Genomic DNA, 25,667 nt, shown 5'->3' on the forward strand with positions numbered 1-25,667 from the left:
TGCTGCTATTACAGCCTCTACTCATCTGGGAAGGCTTTCCACTAGATGTTGGAACATTGCCACGTGGACCTGCTTCCATTCACCCACAAGAACATTAGGGAGGTCGGGCATTGGTGTTGGGCTCTGTGCAAGCCAGTCAAGTTCTTCCACACCAATCTCAACAAACCATTTCTGTATGGACATTACATTTTAGTCATTTAGCAGACGCTCTTATCCAGAGCAACTTACAGTAGTGAATACATACATTTCATTTTTTTTTTTTTTGTACTGGCCCCCCGTGGGAATTGAACCCACAACCCTGGCGTTGCACACACCATGCTGGCGTTGCAAACACCCTGCTCTACCAACTGAGCCACAGGGATTGCTTTATGCACAGTGTCATTGCCATGCTGTAACTGGAAAGGGCCTTCCCCAAACTGTTGCCACAAAGTTGGAATCGCAGAATGTCATTGTATGCTGTAGCGTTGATTTCCCTTCACTGGAACTAAAGGGCCTAGCCCAAACCATAGAAAACAGCCCATGGAAAACAGCCCAAACAGACCATTATTCCTCCTCTACCAAATGTTACAGTTGGCACTATGCAGTTGGGCAGGTAGCGATCTCCTGGATTCAGCCAAACTGACTTGTTGGAAAGATGGCATCCTATGACGGTGCCATGTTGAAAGTCACTGAGCTCTTCAGTAAGGCCATTAAACTTCCAATGTTTGTCTATGGAGATTGCATGGCGGTGTGCTCAATTTTATACACCTCTCAGCAACAAGTGTGGCTGAAATAGTTGAATCCACTAATTAGTCCACATACTTTTGGCCATGTGGTGTAGTTTAATTTTAAACTCATTATGCATGCACACTGAAATATGAACGCTGTTGATCCCCATTTGCCTCAAACTAAGCATTCAAGCACTTCAGCTATTTAATTTCACTTTATATTTCCTCAAATAAACCCCTTCCAAAGGTTTAAGATCAGGCTAAACCATGAAGTTATGAATTCATTGTAACTTATTTACTCTCCCATATGGGAGCCTTTCAATAAATAAATTCTGGACACTGGTATGACTCCAGGCCATGTTGTCTTCCCGTCTGCTATCTCATCCTATCTATCATGTTTTGTGGTGGAAACCTATTGACTTGTGTTCCTTCAGGGACCTAATCTTGGACCTCGTCCAAATGTCTCAGTTCCCTCCCTCCCCCTCTCCCTGCCTCCCTCCCTCACTCCCATACATAAATGTGATGTAATTGTGTAAACTCCCTTTCCCACAGTCTGGGACTCAGCGAGGCTGTGCATTCTCACAGTGTGTTTGTGTGTACACATTCTCACAGTGAAGTTGTCTCAGAGTGGGCTAGTTAACCTCAACCCCATGTCCCAGAAACTGTCCCTCTGGGTCTGGTGAGGCCATGTCAGATCACTCCTATTTCCCCGGACTGCCTTGTAAATAAAATAGCCTTTTAAAGTCTTCTGTTTGTGGCCCTTTTCCCCTTTCCCTCCATTCGTGATAAGTTTTGTGATAAGTTTTGTTTTGTTTTCCCAGGCTGGGAGAGAAGGTTTGATCACTCTGATGTCCCCGGCCTGCCTTGTGAATGAAAATCAAACTATTTTGGCCTATTTTTGTGTTTTTGAGCTGTTGCAGTGCAGAAACATGCAGCGGTTTTGTGTTGTGTGTTTTTTATGTTTTGTTTTTACAGGCTGGGAGGGGAGGGAATGATCGGGAAGTGAACTTTCTTTCTCACAGTTGACTCAAAATGTTGATGTCAGGTTCCCTGCTTCTCTTTAGCTGCTCGGCTCGTAAGATTAAATCTAATTTCTCTGAGTGCTCTTTGTGTCAAAGCCGAGCGTGATTTCTGATTCTCCGTCTCTCATCTTGTGGCTTTCTCAAGGCTGGCAGCGGAATGCTCTTAAAAGCCTCTCCTCGCTTTTTTGAATTTTCATGAGATTGTTGCCTCACGGCTGTGGAAAATGTTCAGAGTCCAACCCGTTTTTCCATTCCTCCACCTCCTCTTAGCTTCAGCTTGTTTCCTCTCCAGACTCAGTAAGACTCAGTAAGAGAAGCAGGATACGTACAGCATGTCCTTAAGGATATCTTTCAACTCCTTGTCCATGAAGGATTGAGTTTAGGCCCTATTCCCACTATGAGATATGAAGGAAAGTCTGAGGAGCGGGGTGGCAAAAGAGAATGTTCAATTCATATTTCATCCTTGTCTCTTACCTTTCGTTGTGGATGGCAACGCAACATTCTTGATCAGCAGCTCAAATTGACCGTAAATATCACAGTAGCCACTACAAGCCAGTAACCACAAACTATTCAACAATGACAGAAATGTTTCTTCTAAATCATATTACATTATTGAATAATGCAATCAAACCATATTACACTCTTGAATAATGCAACATTTCACAAGAATGTACAGTATGTGCAGACAATTAAAGGGTTTATTTTCTCATCTGTAGGCTACAGTCATTACATTTTAGCTTCAAGACAAAAGCACACAGTTGTTAAAATGTCTTCATCAAGTAACGTTAGCCTATCAAAAAGGAACGGTTAACCCTCTCGCACAAGTATTAAAGTACATTAGGCCTACCTTACAAAATTTACAACAAACCAGGGTTAATTTTGATCAATATTATGCAAATCATTACATGTGGAAAAAGCTACTTGTGACTGAAAACATGGGCATAAGGGAATTAACCATGATGAGCTGTTTTTATGGAAGCCTATACCCTCCACCAACATTCTTTTATAAAATGAAATGCCTCATGATTTGTCAACATGCACAATTAGTCTGTGCTTCAGTCTGATCACCTGTAGCCTACTGATAACAACCACAGCTGCAGGTAGCCTAGAGAAGCCTATGTGCTCTAATCCTGTCTGTAATGTCATGTTTTTACAGCCTAAGCTATGTATTTAAAATAGGCCTATTTTATTTTTCTTCTGAGAAAATGTGAACGTGATCAAATTTGATTAATATTCACACTTCGGGTGGCTTGGCTATCTAGGCGTGTTTACTCCAAAATGATTTACTGGAAGGAATCAATCAACAATAATGAATACATACTATAGGAGTATCTTTCTAATTATAGATGCCAAGGCCTACATGATGCGACCCTGCATACAGCGAGATCAGCCCTGTTAGTTTTTGTCCGTTCACAGTTGTTTCTTTGTCTGTAAAGGGTTTTAAAGTTTTCATCCTCCCTAGGGCCAGGATTTTTACCAGGATTTAAAAATAAAAAAATGTCATATGACCTGACTCCAAAAATGATCTGGTCCCATCATAAAACATATAACATTTTTTTTACAGCTAATTTATTACTATGTCATACGCTACAACTAGGGTCTGGAGTTGGTTAGGTTAGCCTAGTACCGGTTCAGGAAAAACTCTAAGCCCCAGGAAAACAATTCCCCCCACCACTCTGGGACTACACAAACATATCCTATTTGTATGAGCTACATTTTACATGTTTTTGGTGGTGGGGATGTAACAGAATGTAACAGGCTGTTACTGAAATTTCAGGTAAAAACTCAATAAAACAAGCCTCAAATATTAGAAAAATGTCTACATTTCAGCTGTTTTCAAAAACAATGCTCTGCTATAGGCTCTATGCATTATACCACCTCCAACGTTCTAATTTACTTCCTAACGGGTTGATGACTTCCAGAACTGTTGTCGATGCATTTCTGACTGAAGTAGTTCGCAATGACTACGTTTAAATTCCAGCCCCGCGAAGGAGGTGCTAATGAACATTGTTCAGTGCCTCTGTTCAGTTTCTTCCAAATGTAAAGTATTGTGAGCTTCCATAGTTTCCCGGTCGACGTAGAGCTCAGAAAAAGGTGGTTGGTGGCAGTACGTCATGACAACTTTACTGTCACCAAACACACAAAGGTGTGTAGTACACATTGTCGAGAGTGACTTTGTTGAGGTAAAAATTGGGGGGTGACAATACCTAAAAAGAGGTGTTGTTCCTACAGTCTTCACGTGGAACTGGCACATTCAAAAGAGACTTGGTGTTTGGGAAAGAAGACTGAAACCTCCTGCCCTGACTGAGGAGGATGAAGAACAAGGTGCGCTGCCTATGGAAATGCCAGCTCTGATCCGGTCCACTCCAGACACTTGATTACTGTGCAGTCCCTGAAACTGCAGCCCTGGACATGGCCCTAATGGCAAACCATGAGCACGTAAGAGAAATTGAGGCGCTTCGAGCCAAGCTGGAGAAACTGACCGCCCAATACGGCTTTGGTCTACAGCGATTTGCTGGTTCTGACGAGAATATACGTTTTTACACAAGGTACAGTAATGATTTATTATTATCCAGCATTACTATTGTTTATTATTTACAATTAATTATTATTATTATCCCAAAGTCCATCTTACCTTTAAGAACATGTTCATGATTATTTAAAACTAGGCTAGCATATTTTAGCATAAGTAGGCACATTGAATGTATATTACATTAGTTTTTACATTAGTTTTCAGTTAACCCCCAAAAATGCTACCAGGTCGTTGCTGCAAATAAGATTTGGTTCTTAGTCAACTTCCCAGGTTAAATAACGGAACATTTAAAACAAAGTCACTGCTGTGATGATAGCTGCTGTGAATTACAGTACGAATTGCAGTAACAAGAAAAACAGGCTACAATAGCAGCTAGGTCATGTCTAGTGCTAAATGATGCTTAAAGAAGATGGGCAATAATAGCATTTTTGGTATTCAGATAACTCCGGGTCCATCTTTAGATTTGCAAGCTACACCCAAGTGTAACTCGAAGAAAACCGGTAAGGGACAACTTCATTAAATACTCTTACATCTAGACGTTCCGCTAGCGGAACACCTGCTCCAATATCCAATGAGAGGCGTGGCGCGAATTACAAATTCCTCAAAAATACAAAAACTTCAATTTTTCAAACATATGACTATTTCACAGCATTTTAAAGACAAGACTCTCCTTTATCTAACCACACTGTCCGATTTCAAAAAGGCTTTACAGCGAAAGCAAAACATTAGATTATGTCAGCAGAGTACCAAGCCAGAAATAATCAGACACCCATTTTTCAAGCTAGCATATAATGTCACAAAAAACAAAACCACAGCTAAATGCAGCACTAACCTTTGATGATCTTCATCAGATGACAACCCTAGGACATTATGTTATACAATGCATGCATTTTTTGTTCAATCAAGTTCATATTTTTATCAAAAACCAGCTTTTTACATTAGCATGTGACGTTCAGAACTAGCATACCCCCCGCAAACATCCGGTGAATTTACTAAATTACTCACGATAAACGTTCACAAAAAACATAACAATTATTTTAAGAATTATAGATACAGAACTCCTCTATGCACTCGATATGTCCGATTTTAAAATAGCTTTTCGGTGAAAGCACATTTTGCAATATTCTCAGTAGATAGCCCAGCCATCACGGCTAGCCATTTAGACACCGACCAAGTTTAGCCCTGATCAAACTCCGATTTACTATTACAAAAGTTTCATTACCTTTGTTGTCTTCGTCAGAATGCACTCCCAGGACTGCTACTTCAATAACAAATGTTGGTTTGGTCCCAAATAATCCATCGTTATATCCGAATAGCGGCGTTTTGTTCGTGCGTTCCAGACACTATCCGAAATGGTAAATCAGGGTCGCGCGCATGGCGCAATTCGTGACAAAAAAATTCTAAATATTCCATTACCGTACTTCGAAGCATGTCAACGGCTGTTTAAAATCAATTTTTATGCCATTTTTCTCGTAGAAAAGCGATAATATTCCGACCGGGAATCTCCTTTTCGGCAAAAAAAATCACAAAGACGGGGGGGGGTCAGGTCACGCGCCTCAGCCCACAGTCCCTTGATCGGCCACTTGAGAAAGGCGATAATGTGTTTCAGCCTGGGGCTGGGATGACGACATTCAGGTTTTTCCCGGGCTCTGAGCGCCTATGGACGACGTAGGAAGTGTCACGTTAGAGCAGAGATCCTTAGTAAAAGATAGAGATGGCAAAGAAGTTCCAGAAATGGTCAGACAGGCCACTTCCTGTAAAGGAATCTCTCAGGTTTTGACCTGCCATTTGAGTTCTGTTATACTCACAGACACCATTCAAACAGTTTTAGAAACTTTAGGGTGTTTTCTATCCATATATAATAAGTATATGCATATTCTAGTTACTGGGTAGGATTAGTAACCAGATTAAATCGGGTACATTTTTTTATCCAGCCGTGAAAATACTGCCCCCGCATGTATTGTATAACATAATGTCCTAGGTGTGTCATCTGATGAAGATCATCAAAGGTTCGTGCTGCATTTAGCTGTCTTCTGGGTTTTTGTGACATTATATGCTAGCTTGAACAATGGGTGTCTGATTATTTCTGGCTTGGTACTCTGCTGACATAATCTAATGTTTTGCTTTCGTTGTAAAGCCTTTTTGAAATCGGACAGTGTGGTTAGATTAACGAGAGTCTTGTCTTTAAATAGCTGTAAAATAGTCATATGTTTGAGAAATTGAAGTAATAGGATTTTTAAGGTATTTGAAAATCGCGCCACAGGATTCAACTGGCTGTTACGTAGGTGGGACGAATTCGTCCCGCCTGCCCCATAGAGGTTAATTAGGCAATGAGTTTAGGGGTGGGGGAAAGAAATCAAGTAAACACAGAATAGCCAGAAATGCAAGATTGAATACAGTGTTAGAGATGTGTAATTGATTAACTGAACTGTTCAACATTTGCTGAAATACATTTTTTAAAACAAATCTATTCTACTGTAGTTTTCTTCACAAGAACATCAATACTTATTTTTCATGAAACCACTAAACTTGGCACCCATGCATGGGATCCATTCACATGCGAGAGACACTGATGTAAGTAGTGGTAAAAATAAAAGTGGTCAACCTTCTCTCTTACAGTTTTTGAAACCTGTAGATCTTTATATATCCTTTCAACTAGGATGTCCTTCTGTGCACAGATGACAAAGTCACACCAGCTACAACCTGTGAGAAGGATTGGACCTTGCACCTGAAAGTAGTAAGCATGAGATCTCTTCAACTTCAGCTCTCCATTCTGTATCTTCAGGTAAGGGCAGTCAACATAACTTGGTACATTTGGGCAGTTGACCTCTAAATCCAAAGTGTGGTCTCACACAGGGATCAAATATGATGCCATCTGGAGAGGATCCTAACCACGGAGCATCTGGGTGCACTACGAAGCCACACGGAAAGAAGTTAACATTCTTCAGTGTGCAGTAATCCTGTACAGCCACTGGCTCCATGGCTAGCCCCCTCTTCATCTCCATGGTCTGCATACCAGATCCCTTGAACATCCGCTCAGCTAGGCGGTCAGCTGAGGTCTCTCCCTGGACATGGCAAACCTCTCGGAAACGAGAGGATGTTATTCTCATTTTCCTGAGCTGATGCCATTCCGGGCTGCTGCTCTGCTCCCTTGTAGCAACCTCGACTTTGTGTGACATCTCGTAGGTTGTCTCTAATGCCTTGACGTGGAACTGCTCCTGATGGCTAAGGACGTAAGCACACTGGGAAGACTGAAGCCTGTAGCCATCTAATGGAAGTTTTGGAGAAGGGGCATGGGCAATCTTCCCAATATCACGGGTCTTTCGCTGTGGAAGTTGATAGGACAGCACACTGTCAGTTGCACTGGCCCAAAGGTGGACTCAACCAAGGGCACGTCAGCTGACATTTCCATTGTTGTCACAGGAGGGGCAGTAAGTGGAGAAAAGTTGGCATACGTTTATGAGACGCGGAGAACGTCCATGTCAGGCATGTATCCATTGAGTGCTTTGTAGAGAGAACTTCTGCAAAACATTTTAAAACCTTAACATCAGGTTGGAGAGATTACAATGATAAAGACTCATGTAACTTTTCCAGAAACAGCACAAGTCCAAAAGTTCAAATAAAATGAATTAAAATATAGAGATTATACATTTCCCTCCAGTCTTTGTCCGAAAAATTTGTCATTAGTAGTGCACTGTCTGGTAAAGAAGGGCCACCAGATGATTGCATATGGCACTTCCTGCAACACAGGAGCTACCACAATCACTGGCATGGAGTGCTTTAACACCATCTGTGAAGATAAGTGTGATAAAAGACTGAAGTGAGAAACAAGAATGATGCGGCCCATAAATAACAATAAACATACAGTTGAAGTCGGAAGTTTTCATACACCTTAGCCAAATACATTTAAACTTTTCACAATTCCTGACATTTAATCCTAGTAAAAATGCCCTGTCTTAAGTCAGTTAGGATCACTGCTTTATTTTAAGAATGTGAAATGTCAGAATAATAGTAGAGTGATTTATTTCAGTTTTTATTTATTTCATCACATTCCCAGTGGGTCAGAAGTTCACATACACTCAATTAGTGTTTGGTAGCATTGCTTTTAAATTGTTTAACTTGGGTCAAACGTTTCGGATAGCCTTCCACAAGCTTCCCACAGTAAGTTGGGGGAATTTTGTCCCATTCCTCCTGACAGAGCTTGTGAAACTGAGTCAGGTTTCTAGGCCTCCTTGCTCGCACATACTTTTTCAGTTCTGCCCACACATTTTGTATAGGATGGAGGTCAGGGCTTTGTGATGGCCACTCCAATACCTTGACTTTGTTGTCCTTATGCCATTTTGCCACAACTTTGAGTCATTGTCCATTTGGAAGACCCATTTGCGACCAAGCTTTAACTTCCTGACTGATATCTTGAGATGTTGCTTCAATATATCCACATAATTTTACTTCCTCATGATGCCATCTATTTGGTGAAGTGCACCAGTCCCTCCTGCAGAAAAGCACCCCCACAACATGATGCTACCACCCCTGTGCTTCACGGTTGGGATGGTGTTCTTCGGCTTGCAAGCCTCCCCCTTTTTCCTCCAAACATAACGATGGTCATTATGGCCAAACAGTTATATTTTTGTTTCATCAGAGCAGAGGACATTTCTCCAAAAAGTACGATCTTTGTCTTCATGTGCAATTGCAAACCGTAGTCTGGATTTTTTATGGTGGTTTTGGAGCAGTGGCTTCTTCCTTGCTGAGCGGCCTTTCAGGTTATGTCGATATAGGACTCGTTTTACTGTGGATATAGATACTTTTGCACCTGTTTCCTCCAGCATCTTCACAAGGTCATTTGCTGTTCATGGATTGATTTGCACTTTTTGCACCAAAGTATGTTCATCTCTAGGAGACAAAACGCGTCTCCTTCCTGAGTGGTGTGACAGCTGCGTGGTCCCATGGTGTTTATACTTGAATACTATTGTTTGTACAGATGAACGTGGTACCTTCAGGCGTTTGGAAATTACTCTCAAGGATGAACCAGACTTGTGGAGGTCTAGAATGTTTTTTCTGAGGTCTTGGCTGATTTCTTTAGATTTTCCGATGATGTCAAGCAAAGAGGCACTGAGTTTGAAGGTAGTCCTTGAAATACATCCACAGGTACACCTCCTATTGACTCAAATTATGTCAATTAGCTTATCAGAAGCTTCTAAAGCCATGACATCATTTTCTGGAATTTTCCACGCTGTTTAAAGGCACAGTCAACTTAGTTGATGTTAACTTCAGACCCACTGGAATTGTGGTACAGTGAATTATAAGTCTGTAAGCAATTGTTGGAAAAATGACTTGTGTCATGCACAAAGTAGATGTCCTAACAGACTTACTAAATCTATAGTTTGTTAACAAGACATTTGTGGAGTGGTTGAAAACCGAGTTTTAATGACTCCAACCTAAGTGTATGTAAACTTCCGACTTCAACTGTATTAGTGTCTCGTCTTCTTAACTAGGGGCTCATTTAACTATACAGGAATACATTGTGTCTCAGTAACACAATTACCAAACACTGCATCAACAGATCTTTACCAATAACCTGTTAAGTGGGCTATTCTAAATTGGGATTAGGACCCATCATTAATATCTATATATTGATAAGATTAAACGTTGAGGAGATGTTTAACAAGGTCCCTAGTTGCTATCTATAACCTTTCCCTACTCTCATGCTGTGCGATTTTTCACTCTTGCTCATGGACCTCTAACAGGCAGCCCCCACGGTGATCTCCCCATGTCAATGTATCTTTGTTAGATACTGTGTAGAAGACATGAATAACAATTATTTTTAGCTAGCAAATATAGTTAGCAAGCATAACTTAACCAAGCTAATGAAAATACACACATTCTCACATTCTTCACATTCTCAGGTAGATTCTGTCAACGTTACATCATTTTACGAAGTAACTAGCTAGCTACAGTTAAATGTTAAATTAGCTAGCTAATATGATTGTAGCTAGCTAACGTTATCTGTCACTGACTTGGTACTCACCTTCATAGTTGTCTATGTAGCTTCCTATATACATCTTGAACCCCTTTTCATTCTTGCTAGCTGGAGCCTGAGGCTGATTTAACAATTCGATGTACATCATTAATATTAATTTGAGGCAGGTCCTGAAGACACCAAGTAAAAAACTGCGACATAGTGGTAGCAACGTTATATCGCCAATAACAACTAGACTGACTTCCGTTCTATAGTATGCTCCACCGGAAATTGCCATGCTGGTAGGAAGTGTGTTTAGAACGTTCGATCATGGAATGTGCATAAGGGCTCTTGCAATTTATACTGTAGGAGTGTTAGCTCAGCAAGACAATTCTGTTCACACTGCCATGCTTTAAGGGGGGCAACTGTCGGGCGAGAGTCGTGCGCTACCTTCAAAGGTAGCGGTCGAGATGTAGCAAGTACGGAAGTTTACATTTGAGTAATATGTGTAGCTGACGGTATTTTTACCAAAAGTGTAGTAAGTGTGAAGAGGCTCTTAGAGTAAACCAAGAGATTGGAGGGAGTGCAACCTGGATTGTTTCTCTCGCTCTCTTTATCGCCCCCACCCTCTTTCTTTCTCACTCTCTCTCGCCCCCACCCTCTTTCTCTCTCTCTCTTTCTGTATATCTCTCTCCCTCAGTATCTCTGTCTGTCTCTCTCTGAGTGTAACTTCAGACAATTTGGATGGTGGGTGTACAAGTATCTTTAAGTAAAGGGGGAATGGTATAACTCGATCACACTGTTCAGTGTCCTGATTTATCCTGGTTTCATATTTCACTGCTGAGATAATCCTGCAGATAGTACTGTCACAGTGGGCATACCGATGACATACTACACCTCTGTCATGTCAGACAGGGTAAAGCTACCGTCGTCATGGTGTGCACTGTCATATGGACCCCTGCCCTGCTGCAGAGCTGCCTGGGAAATCAGACAGATTCCTGGATTGTCTGCCATAGTGGGTACACCACAACTGTGTCACACTCACACTGCACTCTAGCGACTGTCATGTCAGACAGTGTAACGACATCACTGACATGATGTGCTCTCTCATATGGTGCTTTACTGTCACATTGTCAGAAGAACACACATTTCTGTACACAAGACACTTAGCTGGTCCAAAGACAGAAGGAGGAGGGGTCTAGATTAGAATCATAGCCAGTCCAAAGAGATGAGGAGAATTGTAAAACTCCTGGAATATGTTCTTCCTCCATTCTAAAGAGATAAGGAAAGTTCTTGGACCATTGTACATGTTTTTTCCATTCTAGTTTCCACTTAAAGAAGGAGAGTGCAGGAATCCTCAGGCCTCTGTTAGTTATCCCTGATCCCTGAAGTCAAAGCAGTCTCTTAAGCACATGTTAAACCACATCTGTTCTCCATTTAAACCAGGGTCTCATTTAAATCTGGTCTTAACATAACACATCAGTGGGTGATGTTAGAACATGTTGGGACTGAGAAGACCATAAAGGTTCACCAGAACTAATACCAAGAGAAGTGAAACAGTCCTTATCACCATCATTTTGTTGTAGGGAGACTAATAGATGTTTTGAAGCCTTGCAAACCATTTGCATTATTCTCCAATTTCGAATGTTTTGTTTGTTTTGTGGGGGGACACCAAGATAAATATATACAGTATGCTACTATTGTTGTTGTTTTCTGGACAGGCCGACCTGTCTCTAGGATGACCTTATTCCTCTCTTCCACTTTTCTCTCCAGTCCTTCGGGGGCTCACATGGTGTTTGTTTAGCTGTGCTGACTAACAGTGTGGTAAACATCTGATAACCTCAAAGACCAGAACAGACCAGGACTGAGGGAGCACTAAAGAAGAAACACACTTCCTGGCTCTGAGGGACCATCTGCCACTCACTCTTATAATTAAAACCAGTAGAAGACCTTTGTGTTTTCGTTCTTTTACAAACAGGCCTAATTTTCTTAAAGTCCTTCTTGGCAGCCCATATGTATCACAGACTGCAACAAACACAGGGATTGTTTAACTGTTAGACATTTACATTTACATTTTAGTCATTTAGCAGACGCTCTTATCCAGAGCGACTTACAGTAGTGAATGCATACATTTCATTTCATACATTTTTTTCCTGTGCTGGCCCCCCGTGGGAACCAAACCCACAACCCTGGCGTTGCAAACACCATGCGTTGCAAACACCATGCTCTACCAACTGAGCTACAGGGAAGGCTGTTAGCAGACTGGACATGCTATGGTCATTCCAGACCTATAGCTATCTCCATCCAGATCTATAGTCATCCGGCCTGAAATGTCACAGCACACACAAACCCATTGTCCTCTTTAAACTGGGATAATAAGAGATGACAGACTACTGATCTATCCCAATACTGTATCTACAAGGTATAGGCTACAGCAATACTGTGCATACAGAACAGTAATGACAGGATACACTTCATTGACCAGTACAGTGGCGGAATAAATCACCTATTTACCACACACCCTAACATACTATATGTAAAGGAAATGTCACCAAGAGCATTTGCCAATAACCAATCATGTATAATAATAATCGATCATGTGGAAAGCCGGCTTTATGTATTGAAAGCTAGGTAGTGCATTAGGCCTAGTACCAGCCCACTACACAAGGCCCTGTGTGTCTGGTTGTCATTGTTCATGGTTTTCTCTGCATACCTCAGTGTGTGCACCATGAAACCAGCCCCCATCATCTCTCCTCTTTTCTTTTCTCATCTTCTCTCTTTCCATTTCCACTCCCTCTTAAGAGTTGCAGCTGAGCAAGCTTTCTAGACTGAGCATGACTTGCAACAGGGAATAAAAAAGAAGAATGCAGTGTAAACAACAGTAGGTAGCAAAGACCTATTAGAGACTATAATCAATCTCATGTGTCCTAAATTTTCAATGATCAGAAATGTGCCTCAGTGAGCTGGATAGAGAGGAATGTAGAGGCCATAGGAGGGCATTTCACAGACTCTCAGCTGAGGGCATAGATGATATTCCAGGATTGACTAGGATGAGACTGTAATACACAAACCACACCGGCCACGTTGCGTGCGCGGGTGTTTCAAAATAAATGTACACATAAATTATTAAATAATTTCACCCACACTGTTTGCCCACTTGAACGAGCGACTGCGTAGCCAAGCGCTGAAATATAACTTAGTTCTATTTGAGACACTCCACACGCTGCAAGTCCCCTGCTTATTGGCTATCAGGAAGATAGATATTCACATGGATGCTTGAAAGACAAACGAGGAGAGATTAATGAAAGATTACTAACTAAAAACTCACTAGGTTTCCTTTGTTATCTGTGGATTAATCGTCAGAGTAGAGAAACACGATTTTATGACTCCGGGTCCAAATTCTACAAGGATCCAGCTAAAAAGAGGACCATATGTGACCCATTTCAGGGAGCTAAACATATGTCTCACGTCACTACTTCACATGTTCCAGAGGCATGTGAACTTTCATGTGCCTTAATATGACATCTGTAAATACAAATACAATTGTTAAATTACGAGCCTGGTTGGTTTAGCCACGGAAAAAGGAAGCAACATTCCTGCTAGCCATAATTGGCCGACATAATGGATGGGCTGGACATGCCGAGAAAGGAGTTCGGATTGGTCTGCCATATAGCATGCTTCTGTCTATAACATGAGCTGCTCAGTATGTGTAGATAATCCTTGAAATCACAGCTTTTTTGAAAGATATGTTAACCATGGAGATCTGCAAAAGTGTTGCTACTTCTCTCAACAAAGATCAATGGCAGAAGGTTGTGATGGACTACTTTCTGCACAAGGTAAGTGTGAACCGGAGTGACTTGACACAACGGCACAAACAAGCTGTAGCTACAAAACGAAAACAACACAGGACGTCTTACTTAGTTAAAGGGTTCCAGTCTGCCGTGAAGCGTTCATCCATGTATATGGGTAAGAGTCTAGCTACATTTTCATATATTATACGTTTCTGATTTTGGCAGTCGTTTTCATTGCAATTTAAAGTGTACTGTTAGCTAGCTAGCGAACATTAGCTTGGTGGCTCGCTAGCTAATGTTACGTGTATGATCTATGTCGTAATATTATTTGTATCTCAGAAATCCATTTGATTTGCTAGTTATAGCCTAATGCTAGCTAGCTAGCTTGCTAACATTGAACCTAGTTCATACTACAGCATTTCATGCATGGTGACTAGCTATGACAATCCGTTTGTACTGTATGGGTTGGGATTATGGTTCATTGTTTAGCTAGCTAGCTAGCTACATGTCTAAACAAAAGACTCCACGTTTCCAGATGATTACATGACCCATCATGTTAGCCAGGTGTGTCTGGGGGTGATTATGGCTATCTATTGTATTTCATGAACATGTCTTGACAATATTGATCTATCCACTTAGCTAGATGTGGCTGGGGAGTGGTTATAGCTTATCTTTCACATGACCCAACAATTTAAACAAGTGTGTCTGTGTAGCATCATCTAATAACTATCCAATATTTTTCGGGACACTTTCTATTTCTGATATCGCTACTATGAAAATATGCAAGAACCCATTTCACTGTACCGTTTACACCTGCCTCAGCCCTCAGCTCTTCGAGAAGGACTCAGTCAGCATGTCATAGTCTCTGTGATGTTTTAAGCTATGTACCTCTGAAGCTTTATAGCTAGGGCTTAAGGCTCTAGCTGTGATGGAAATGGTTAAGGTGCTCCTGTTCAACATCATCTTGCAGGGCTGTGGGTGGGGAAAGAGTGAACGAAGGAATGGGGGAAGAGTTTAACTTCCCCAGCCCCCTCTCAGTCTGTGGTAAAGAACTTTTACTTTGGGGTGGGGAGAGAGGGAGGGAGGGAGAGGTAGGGAGGGAGAGTTGGGTGGAGTGAGGCTGTTTCTAGCTCCCGGCAACCTTGCTTGCTATGTTTTTGTAACCCTCTCTCTGAGAGTTCCAACTCCTAATTGTGTCCTACGGGCCCATGCTCTCACTGTTCGCAGCAATCTGCTTCCCCCCTCTCCTTCACCCTCACCCTCCCCCCATCCAACATTACCAACATTCATTCAGCCCATTCCCTCAGTGATCCTCACCCTCTTCTTTCCTCTCCCTCCCTCTTCTTCCCTTGCCTCACCCCCCTCCAACCTCACCCCCTTCAGCCTGCTGCTCCGACAGGTCTTCCCCCTTTAATCGCTCCACTGCAAAGCTTCACTGTTGTTGTGATGCCCCCCAGTCCTTCCTCTGGGCACACCACGTCATTGCAACCTGGAAATGGCTATCACTGTGTTTTCAACAATTTAAAAGCACAGCAAAGTTCAATTGGTAATACAATGTCAGATATTTTGTTTATTCATACAACAGATTGTGTTATAACTGTGCTTCATCTACTAGCAAAATCAAATGACCTAGATTGCATTTGAGATTACATTAAAGGTGCAATATGCAGAAATTGCTCTGCCATATCCTGGTTGCTAAAAGTCTAATTGTTTTGCTAATTTGTGTTTATGTGACAAAACATGCAATGTGTAGTGTAGAGAATCATGGTACCATCTAAACTGCTGTGAAATATATTTTCCGTAACCAAATATCTTGTATTTTGTCAGCTGTTTGAAGCTGGTGTACAACACCGAAAGTAAAACACGCAAACAGACATTGAATATCCCTTTGAGCATGGTGAAGTTATTAATTACACTTCGGATGGTGTGTCAATACAACCAGTCACTACAAAGATGCAGTCGTCCTTCCTAACTCAGTTGCCGGAGAGGAAGGAAACCACTCAGGGATTTCACCATGAGGCCAATGATGAATTTAAAACAGTTACAGAGTTTAATGACTGAGGATGGATCAACAACTTTGTATTAATTCCACAACACTAACCTAATTGACAGAGTGAAAAGAAGGAAGCTTGTACAGAATGAAAATATTCCAAAACATGCCCCCATTACATTAGTAAGGCACTAATGTAAAACTGCAAAAAATGTTGCAAAGAAATTCACTTCATGTTCTGTATATATAGTGTTATGTTTGGGGCAAATCCAGCACAACACATCACTGAGTACTCTTCATATTTTCAGGTATGGTGGTGGCTGCATCATGTTATGGTTATGCTTGTCATAATCAATGATTCTGGAGTTTTTTGGGTAGAAATAAACGGAATAGAGCTAAGCACAGTCAAAATCTGGTTCAGTCTGCAGACAAATTCACCTTTCAGCAGGACAATAACTTAAAACACATGGCCAAATATTCACTGAAGTTGCTTCTCAAGACGACATTGAATGTTTCTGAGTGGCCTAGTTGCAGTTTTGACTTAAATCGGATTGAAAATCTATGGTAAGACTTGAATGGCTTTCTAGCAATAATCAACAACCAACTTGACAGAGCTTGAAGAACTTTAAAAAGAATAATGGGCATATTGTAGTTCAGTTGTTAGAGCATGGTGTTTGCAACGCCAGGGTTGTGGGTTTGATTCCCACGGGGGACCAGTATGGGAAAAAAATAATAATAATGTATGAAATGTATGCATTCACTACTGTAAGTCGCTCTGGATAAGACCGTCTGCTAAATGACTAAAATGTAAAAATATTGTACAATCCAGGTGTTCAAAGCGCTTAGAGACTTACCCAGATTGACTCAACGCTGTAATCATGGCTGCCAAAGGGGATTCTAACATGTGTTGAATCAGGGGTGTGAATACATTCTGTATTTCATTTTCAATAAATTTGCAAACATTTCTAAAACATATTTTCACATTTTCATGAAGGAGTTTTGTTTGTAGATGGATGAGATTTTAAAAATATTGAATCGATATTGAATTCCGGTTGTATCACAACAAAATGTGGATAAAGTCCAGGGGTATGAATACTTTCTGAAGTGCTATTTGCCTGGAAATTGCAGACTTGCTTTTACAGAACTCCAGCTATACAAGGGAAATGCAGTCATGCAGGTACAGCCCAATGTTGGAGAAGGTGTGGAAAGACTAGAGAACACACCCTTGTTTGAATGGGCTGGGCGTCACTGGCGTTTTGGGTAGGTAGCATGGACCTTTGCTGCCCCATTGTGAATAGGGTTGGACTTAGACACGACTACTCTAACTACAATGTACTGCAACTTTTGTTTGTATTTTTATGCAATTGTTCAGTGTTTATGATTATTTATTATTTTGATGATGTGATATGTTTTTTATTTGAACATATACACTATCTATACAAAAGTATGTGGACACTCCTTCAAATTAGTGGATTCAGCTATTTCAGCCACACCTGTTGCCGACAGGTATCAAATTGAGAACACAGCCATGCAATCTCCATAGACAAACATTGCCGCTTTAATGGCCTTACTGAAGAGCTCAGTAACTTTCAACGTGGCACCGTCATAGGATGGCACCTTTCCAACAAGTCAGTTCATCAGATTTCTGCACTGCTAGAGCTGCCCCGGTCAACTGTAAGTGCTGTTATCGTGAAGTGGAAACATCTAGGAGCAACAACGGCTCAGCCGCCAAGTGGTAGGCCACACAAGCTCACAGAAGAGGACCACCAAGTGCTGAAGTGTGTAGCCCGTATAAATGGTCTTTCCTCGGTTGCAACACTCACTACCGAGTTCCAAACTGCCTCCGGAAGCAATGTCAGCACAAGATCTGTTTGTCGGGAGCTTCCTGAAATGGATTTCCATGGCCGAGCAGCCACACAAGCCTAAGTTCACCATGCACAATGCCAAGCGTCGGCTGGAGTGGTGTAAAGTTTGCCGCCATTGGACTCTGGAGCAGTGGAAACGCGTTCTCTGGAGTGATGAATCACATTTCACCATCTGGCAGTTCGACTGACTAATCTGGGTTTGGCGGAAGTCAGGAGAACGCTACCTGCCCGAATGCATAGTGCCAACTGTAACGTTTGGTAGAGGAGGCATAATGGTCTGGAGCTGTTTTTCATGGTTTGGCCTTAGTTCCAGTGAAGGAAAATCAACACTACAGCATACAATGACATTCTGTGCTTCCAAATTTGTTGGACAGTTTTGGGAAGGCACTTTCTGGTTTCCGCATGGCATTGACCCCGTGCAAAAAGCAATGTCCATACAGAAATGTTTTGTCGAGATCGGTGGAAGTACTTGACTGGCCTGCACAGAGCTCTGACCTCAACTCAATTGAACACCTTTGGGATGAATTGAAACGTTGACTGTGAGCCAGGCCTAATCACCCAACATCAGTGCCTGACCTCACTAATGCTCTTGTGGCTGAATGGAAGCAAGTCCCGGCAGCAATGTTCCAACATGTAGTGAAAAGCCTTCCCAGAAGAGTGGAGGCTGTTATAGCAGCAAAGGGGGGGACCACCTCCATATTAATGCCTATGATTTTGGAATGAGATGTTCGACGAACAGGTGTCCACACACTTTTGGTCATGTAGTGTATATGTAAATTATTGACCTGCTATCTTTGCCATGACTTATCTCAGTCCTCAGTAAAATGACATTTTAGCAGGACAGTGTGTTTTTCGATCAATGATTTGATGCTTCTGAGGAGCACCATCTGGTGTTGTGTTGACACCTGTAATCTGTCTGAAAAGTACAGAAGAATTTGACAAGTAAATAACCATTTAAGACTTGAATTTATTGCTGTTGCATGCATTTATTGAGTGTAAAAACCGGTCTGAGCGCATTCCATTCTGTTGATCATGTAATTTCACTACACTCAGAAAATCAAATGGAGTTGGAAAGGAACAATACCAGGGCTGCTGAAGTTGTGGACCTACTGTACCGTAAAAATGATCTGATGCCCCTTCCTCAGTCTGGTCCTCTCTATCCTTCATGTCACATGTCTATCCTTGGTTCTCTTCACCCACTGATGTACCTCCTCCACAGATGGATATTCTGAGAATTGCCTCAGTCTTGGTGGTCTTCAGTTTAATGTGTGTTCTCAAGAGCAAAAATTGTAGTCAAAACCATCAGCCAAGCAGCCCTATGGTAGAAGTCTAAAAGGGTTTGTGAGGAGCTTGTTGAATTTTGACATATTACATACATTGTGTTTTTTATCCTAGGAAGGGTGGACAACATTCGCACTTGGGTTACTTCATCACAAACGTACAGTGCATATGGTTATGGACCTACATCTGTAGGTTATAGGCTACAATAAAGGATCATTTGGACAATGTAGCCTACCTTCAAATGAGGATAGTCACATATGGATGATGGGTTCACAGACTTGAACTGTTCCTTGTTGGGAATGCAAGGTGTCAAGTGTTGATTCCCTTTCCTGGCACTTTCACTGAAATAGTAGCGCATTACCCACTTCCATATAATGCCAAAGAAATAATATATCATCTTTTAGGAATGCCCCCACATTTCTGAAAGGAGGAGGGGCATAGGAAATGACTTGTCTGTTTGTCTGATGGACGATGAATGAAGAGAGTATGGATAGATGAAGAGAGCAGGAACAAGAGGGAGAGAGAGAGGGAGAGAAAGGAAGAGAGACAGACAGGGAGATGGGACTTAAGAGAGATTATGAGATGTGAATAAAAGAAGGGACAGACAAACAGAGAAGTAATTTCCTATACCCCTCCTTCTTTCCTCTTAATGTTATCCATACTCTCTTCATTCATCTATCCATACTCTCTTCATTCATCTATGCATACTCTCTTCATTCATCTATCCATACTCTCTTCATTAATCTATCCATGCTCTCTTCATTCATCTATCCATACTCTCTTCATTCATCTATCCATACTCTCTTCATTCATCTATCCAAGCTCTCTTCATTCATCTATCCATGCTCTCTTCATTCATCTATCCATACTCTCTTCATTCATCTATGCATACTCTCTTCATTCATCTATCCATGCTCTCTTCATTCATCTATGCATGCTCTCTTCATTCATCTATGCATGCTCTCTTCATTCATCTATCCATGCTCTCTTCATTCATCTATCCATGCTCTCTTCATTCATCTATCCATGCTCTCTTCATTCATCTATTCATGCTCTCTTCATTCATCTATCCATGCTCTCTTCATTCATCTATCCATGCTCTCTTCATTCATCTATCCATGCTCTCTTCATTCATCTATCCATGCTCTCTTCATTCATCTATCCATGCTCTCTTCATTCATCTATCCATACTCTCGTCATTCATCTATCCATACTCTCTTCATTCATCTATCCATACTCTCTTCATTCATCTATCCATACTCTCTTCATTCATATAACCATCCAAGACTCAGTAGATCAGGACACTCTCTCAGTACAAAAAAATAAAATAAAAAAATGCATGCATGAAATGTATGCATTCACTACTGTAAGTCGCTCTGGATAAAAGCGTCTGCTAAATGACTAAAATGTAAAATGACACACTTCACCAGCCTTTGGCCCAATCCCAAACTGACCTTTGCCCTTATGGAGATCTGAAAGGATCTGATCGGCATCTTTGATGATGACATGTTCTAGGGGTGAACTTCAGAGCCGCCCTAGAGTCCCTAGATCGACCTTTGTAATGTTTGCTTCCATTTGCCTCCGTCTTTGAAAAGAGGAAGATATATTTAGATACATTTGCATCTTTACTGAAATGCATGGAATGCCTGACAATATTCCACAAATGCATGGCTATGATATCTAGTAGCCAAAGTGGTTTCTAATTCGGCTTCTTAAATTACATTTTACGCATTGATCAATGGAGAAACATTTTTTGTCCCACCAAACCAAAATTTGGGAAGTGATAGAATTTAAATTGTGATGGGGAGAAATTGATTGCACCTAATTATAACATTCTGTGATAAAGAGCACATGTTCAACTTCATAATCACAGAGGGAAGTACAGATAAATACTTTTTAAATTTGTATTTATTACATATGCACATGAAAGACATGGAGTCACTACATGACTGATAATGTATCATGTTTGTAGTCATTTTAGTAGTCATTTCAATGCATGTTCGTGCTTCTGGTATGTGTCAAGTAAAATAAAAATGCATTTTGGCAAAATGTGTCGTAGCTGCGGCAGCGTATTAGAAGACTTGTAGGGATGACTTCGTCTTGTCATAGGACTTTTTGGCCTCCCATGAGATGGATTGTCATGCCAGTTAATCTGTTATGTTGAGTTCTGTGATTTAAGGTTAAGCTTATTCTTGTTCTGCAGTCTTAATGATAATGACATACAGTGTCTTCAGAAAATATTCGTACCCCTTGACTTATTTCACATTTTGTTGTGTTACAGCCTGAATTAAAAATGGACTAAATAGATTTTTTTTTCATTCATCTATAAACAATACCCCATAATTACAAAGCCAAAACATATTTTTTGAAATGTTTCTAAATGTATCTAAAATTAAATACAGAAATATCAAATTTACATAAGTATTCCCACCCAAGTCAATACGTGTTAGAATTACCTTTGGCAGCGATTACAGCTGGGAGTCTTTCTGGGTAAGACTTTAAGAGCTTTGCACACCTGGATTGTACAATATTTGCACATTCTTTAAGCTCTGTCATGTTGGTTGTTGATCATTGCTAGACAGCCATTTTCAATTCTTGCCATAGATTTTCAAGCCGATTTAAGTCAAAACTGTAACTAGGCCACTTAGGAACATTCAGTGTCGTCTTGGTAAGCAACTCCAGTGTATATTTGCCCTTGTGTTTTAGGTTATTGTCCTGCTGAAAGCTGAATTTTTCTCCCAGTGTCGGAAAGCAGACTGAACCAGATTTTCCTCTAGGATTTTGCCTGTGCTTAGCTCTATTGCGTTTCTTTTTATGAAAAGAAAACTCTCTAGTCATTGCCGATGACATACCCATAACATGATGCAGACACCACCATGCGGGTGGTACTAGGTGATATGTTATGTTGGATTTTCCCCAAACATAACACTTTGTATTCAGGACATATAGTTCATTTCATGCCACATTATTTAAAATGTTACTTTAGTGCTTCATTGCAAACAGGATGAATGTTTTGGAATATTTTATTCAGTTTCCTTCCTTCTTTGGATTAACTGCAATGTTGTTGATCCATCTTCAGTACTCTCCTATCACAGCCATTAAACTTTGTAACTGTTTTAAAGTCACCAATGGCCTCTTTGTGAAATCCCAGAGTGGTTTCCTTCCTCTGGCAACTGAGTTATGAAGGAATCTTTGTTGTGACTGGGTGTATCGATACACCATACAAAGTGTAAACAATAACTTCACCCTTTTCAAAGGGATATTCAGTGTCTGATGTTTTATTTTGACCTATTTACACTACATGGCCAAAAGTATGTGGACACGTGACTCCAAATCCAGACCTCCATGGGTTGATAAATTGGATTTCCATTGATTATTTTTGTGTGATTTTGTTGTCAGCACATTCAACTATGTAAAGAAAAAAGTATTTAATACGATTATTTCATTCATTCAGATCTACAATGTGTTATTTTAGTGTTCCCTTTATTTTTTTGAGCAGTGTATATTGATAAATACGTGTTAAAATATATTGTAACATACATTCTTTAATGTATTTCCGAAAGTATTTTGAATTACAATAAATACATTTTCTGATGCATTTAACATATTGTGATACATTTATATATGCACATTTTAAATAAATTTGGTAATATATGTTGGAACGTATATTTATATATATATTTTACATGTATCCAAATGTTTTTTTATCTAAAAAAAAAAGATATATATTTTATATATATATATTTATTTAAAAAAAATTAGTCTGCTTTAATCAGCATCAAACTCCCCCTAAACACGTATTCAAGGGGCTGCTGCTGCAATCTCTCAGGTTTCCCATCGCCCCTCAAAACATTAACACTGAGAAGGCAGAGGACAGGGTAATGAGTTCAATCAGAATAATTTAAGATGGGTGATTGAGTTCAATATGTAACTGGAATGAAAGCCTGAGAAGACAGTGATGTTGCGGAAACACACCTTTTTATTTTGTCAATATGGTTTACCCACCTATTATTTTAGATACGTGTTTGTTGAGTTAGGGTTTACCCATCTGTTTACCCAAGGTACTCACTGTTTACCAATCTATTGAGAGCTATGACCAAAGAGAGGGGAAGGTAAATTAATGATGAGTTTTCTGATTCAATCAGATGTGTGTGGGGATTGAACCTCCAACCTCAGCAGTTTATCCCTGTCCGTCTGTCCCTGGCAGTTGATTTATACACTGTAGATCAATAAATCTAGATCTGCTAGAAGAGCCATAAGTCTGTCTCAGCACTCTGCTCATTAAAACCTGTGACATCCAGGATAAATATTGCTGAAAAAGCTCTTGCTCTATTGCTATGCTCTTTGGGCTGTGTCCGAAATAGCACCCTATTCCCTATAGTGAACTACTTTTAACCAGAGCCCTACGATCTGTCAGAATCTTAAGGTTGTTTGGTGGCTGTAGAGCTGGTTCTTAAAAGTCATAATTTTACAGCAATAGAAGTCCTGCTTTGGGTGTACAGTGGGGGGGGAAAGTATTTGATCCCCTGCTGATTTTGTACATTTGCCCACTGACAAAGAAAGGATCAGTCTATAATTTTAATGGTAGGTTTATTTGAACAGTGAGAGACAGAATAACAACAAAAATATCCTGAAAAACGCATGTCAGAAATGTTATAAATTGATTTGTATTTTAATGAGGGAAATAAGTATTTGACCCCCTCTCAATCAGAAAGATTTCTGGCTCCCAGGTGTCTTTTATACAGGTAACGAGCTGAGATTAGGAGCACACTCTTAAAGGGAGTGATCCTAACCGCAGCTGGTTACCTGTAAAAAAGACACCTGTCCACAGAAGCAATCAATCAATCAGATTCCAAACTCTCCAACATGGCCAAGACCAAAGAGCTCTCCAAGGATGTCAGGGACAAGATTGTAGACCTAAACAAGGCTGGAATGGGCTACAAGACCATCACCAAGCAGCTTGGTGAGAAGGTGACAACAGTTGGTGCGATTATTCGCAAATGGAAGAAACACAAAAGAACTGTCAATATCCCTCGGCCTGGGCCCCCATGCAAGATCTCACCTCTTGGAGTTGCAATGATCATGAGAACGGTGAGGAATCAGCCCAGAACTACACGGGAGGATCTTGTCAATGATCTCAAGGCAGCTGGGACCATAGTCACCAAGAAAACAATTGGTAACACACTACGCCGTGAAGGTCTGAAATCCTGCAGCGCCCGCAAGGTCCCCCTGCTCAAGAATACATATACATGCCCATCTGAAGTTTGCCAATGAACATCTGAATGACTCAGAGGACAACTGGTGAAAGTGTTGTGGTCAGATGAGACCAAAATGGAGCTCTTTGACATCAACTCAACTCGCCGTGTTTGGAGGAGGAGGAATACTGCCTATGACCCCAAGTACACCATCTCCACCGTCAAACATGGAGGTGGAAACATTATGCTTTGGGGGTGTTTTTCTGCTAAGGGGACAGGACAACTTCACCGCATCAAAGGGACGATGGACGGGGCCATGTACCGTCAAATCTTGGGTGAGTACCTCCTTCCCTCAGCCAGGGCATTGCAAATGGGTCGTGGATGGGTATTCCAGCATGAAAATGACCCAAAACACACGGCCAAGGCAACAAAAGAGTGGCTCAAGAAGAAGCACATTAAGGTCCTGGAGTGGCCTAGCCAGTCTCCAGACCTTAATCCCATAGAAAATATGTGAAGGGAGCTGAAGGTTCGAGTTGCCAAACGTCAGCCTCGAAACCTTAATGACTTGGAGAAGATCTGCAAAGAGGAGTGGGACAAAATCCCTCCTGAGATGTGTGCAAACCTGGTGGCCAACTACAAGAAACGTCTGACCTCTGTGATTGCCAACAAGGGTTTTGCCACCAAGTACTAAGTCATGTTTTGCAGAGGGGTCAAATACTTATTTTCCTCATTAAAATGCAAATCATTTTATAACATTTTTGACATGCGTTTTTCTGGATTTTTTTGTTGTTATTCTGTGTCTCACTGTTCAAATAAACCTACCATTAAAAGGATAGACTGATCATTTCTTTGTAAGTGGGCAAACGTAGAAAATCAGCAGGGGATCAAATACTTTTTTCCCCCACTGTAGCTCGCTCGTCCAACAGCGAGTCAGTGGTCACAGAGAGGAAGAGGCGAAGCGAGAGGCGAAGCGATGGGGGTGGATGGACAATGCTCAGAGACAGAGGAAGTGATCCCACACAAACATGGAATGGAAATCATTTATTGGTTTTAACTCCTCTTCTATCTACGTTTAAGTCATCTGGTACTTTTCAAAGAATGACAAAAAGAGAAGTGTAACCTGTTATTGAAGAGCGCTTAGCCGTTTGTAAGATAGAAGTATTGTCACATTGCAAGGCCATCTGCATAGGAGTGCCCTGAAATAAATGAGGTAGGCTTGATCAAAGTGTGTAAGATGACATTAGATCCCGAACAAGGTCCCAAACCACATCCTTGTGGTACTCCACAGCCGATTTTCAATGAGTCTGACAGTAGATGCAACAATAAA

General features: G+C 41.0%; 1 protein-coding gene across 2 annotated transcripts in view; it reads left to right on the forward strand.

Annotated features, from left to right (window-relative positions):
• tspan18 (tetraspanin 18) overlaps positions 1-25,667 on the forward strand; it is a 129,205-nt gene that overhangs the window by 53,532 nt on the left and 50,006 nt on the right. The window contains 1 exon segment of one of the 2 annotated variants that reach the window (NM_001140106.1): positions 3,962-4,278. The exons of the other annotated variant lie outside the window; for it this stretch is intronic. The gene's annotated coding sequence lies outside the window, so the exon portion shown is untranslated. 2 annotated transcript variants of the gene reach the window in all.

The sequence above is a fragment of the Salmo salar genome, chromosome ssa16 (genome assembly GCF_905237065.1).
Source record: "Salmo salar chromosome ssa16, Ssal_v3.1, whole genome shotgun sequence".
NCBI classification, from domain to species: Eukaryota; Metazoa; Chordata; class Actinopteri; order Salmoniformes; family Salmonidae; genus Salmo; species Salmo salar.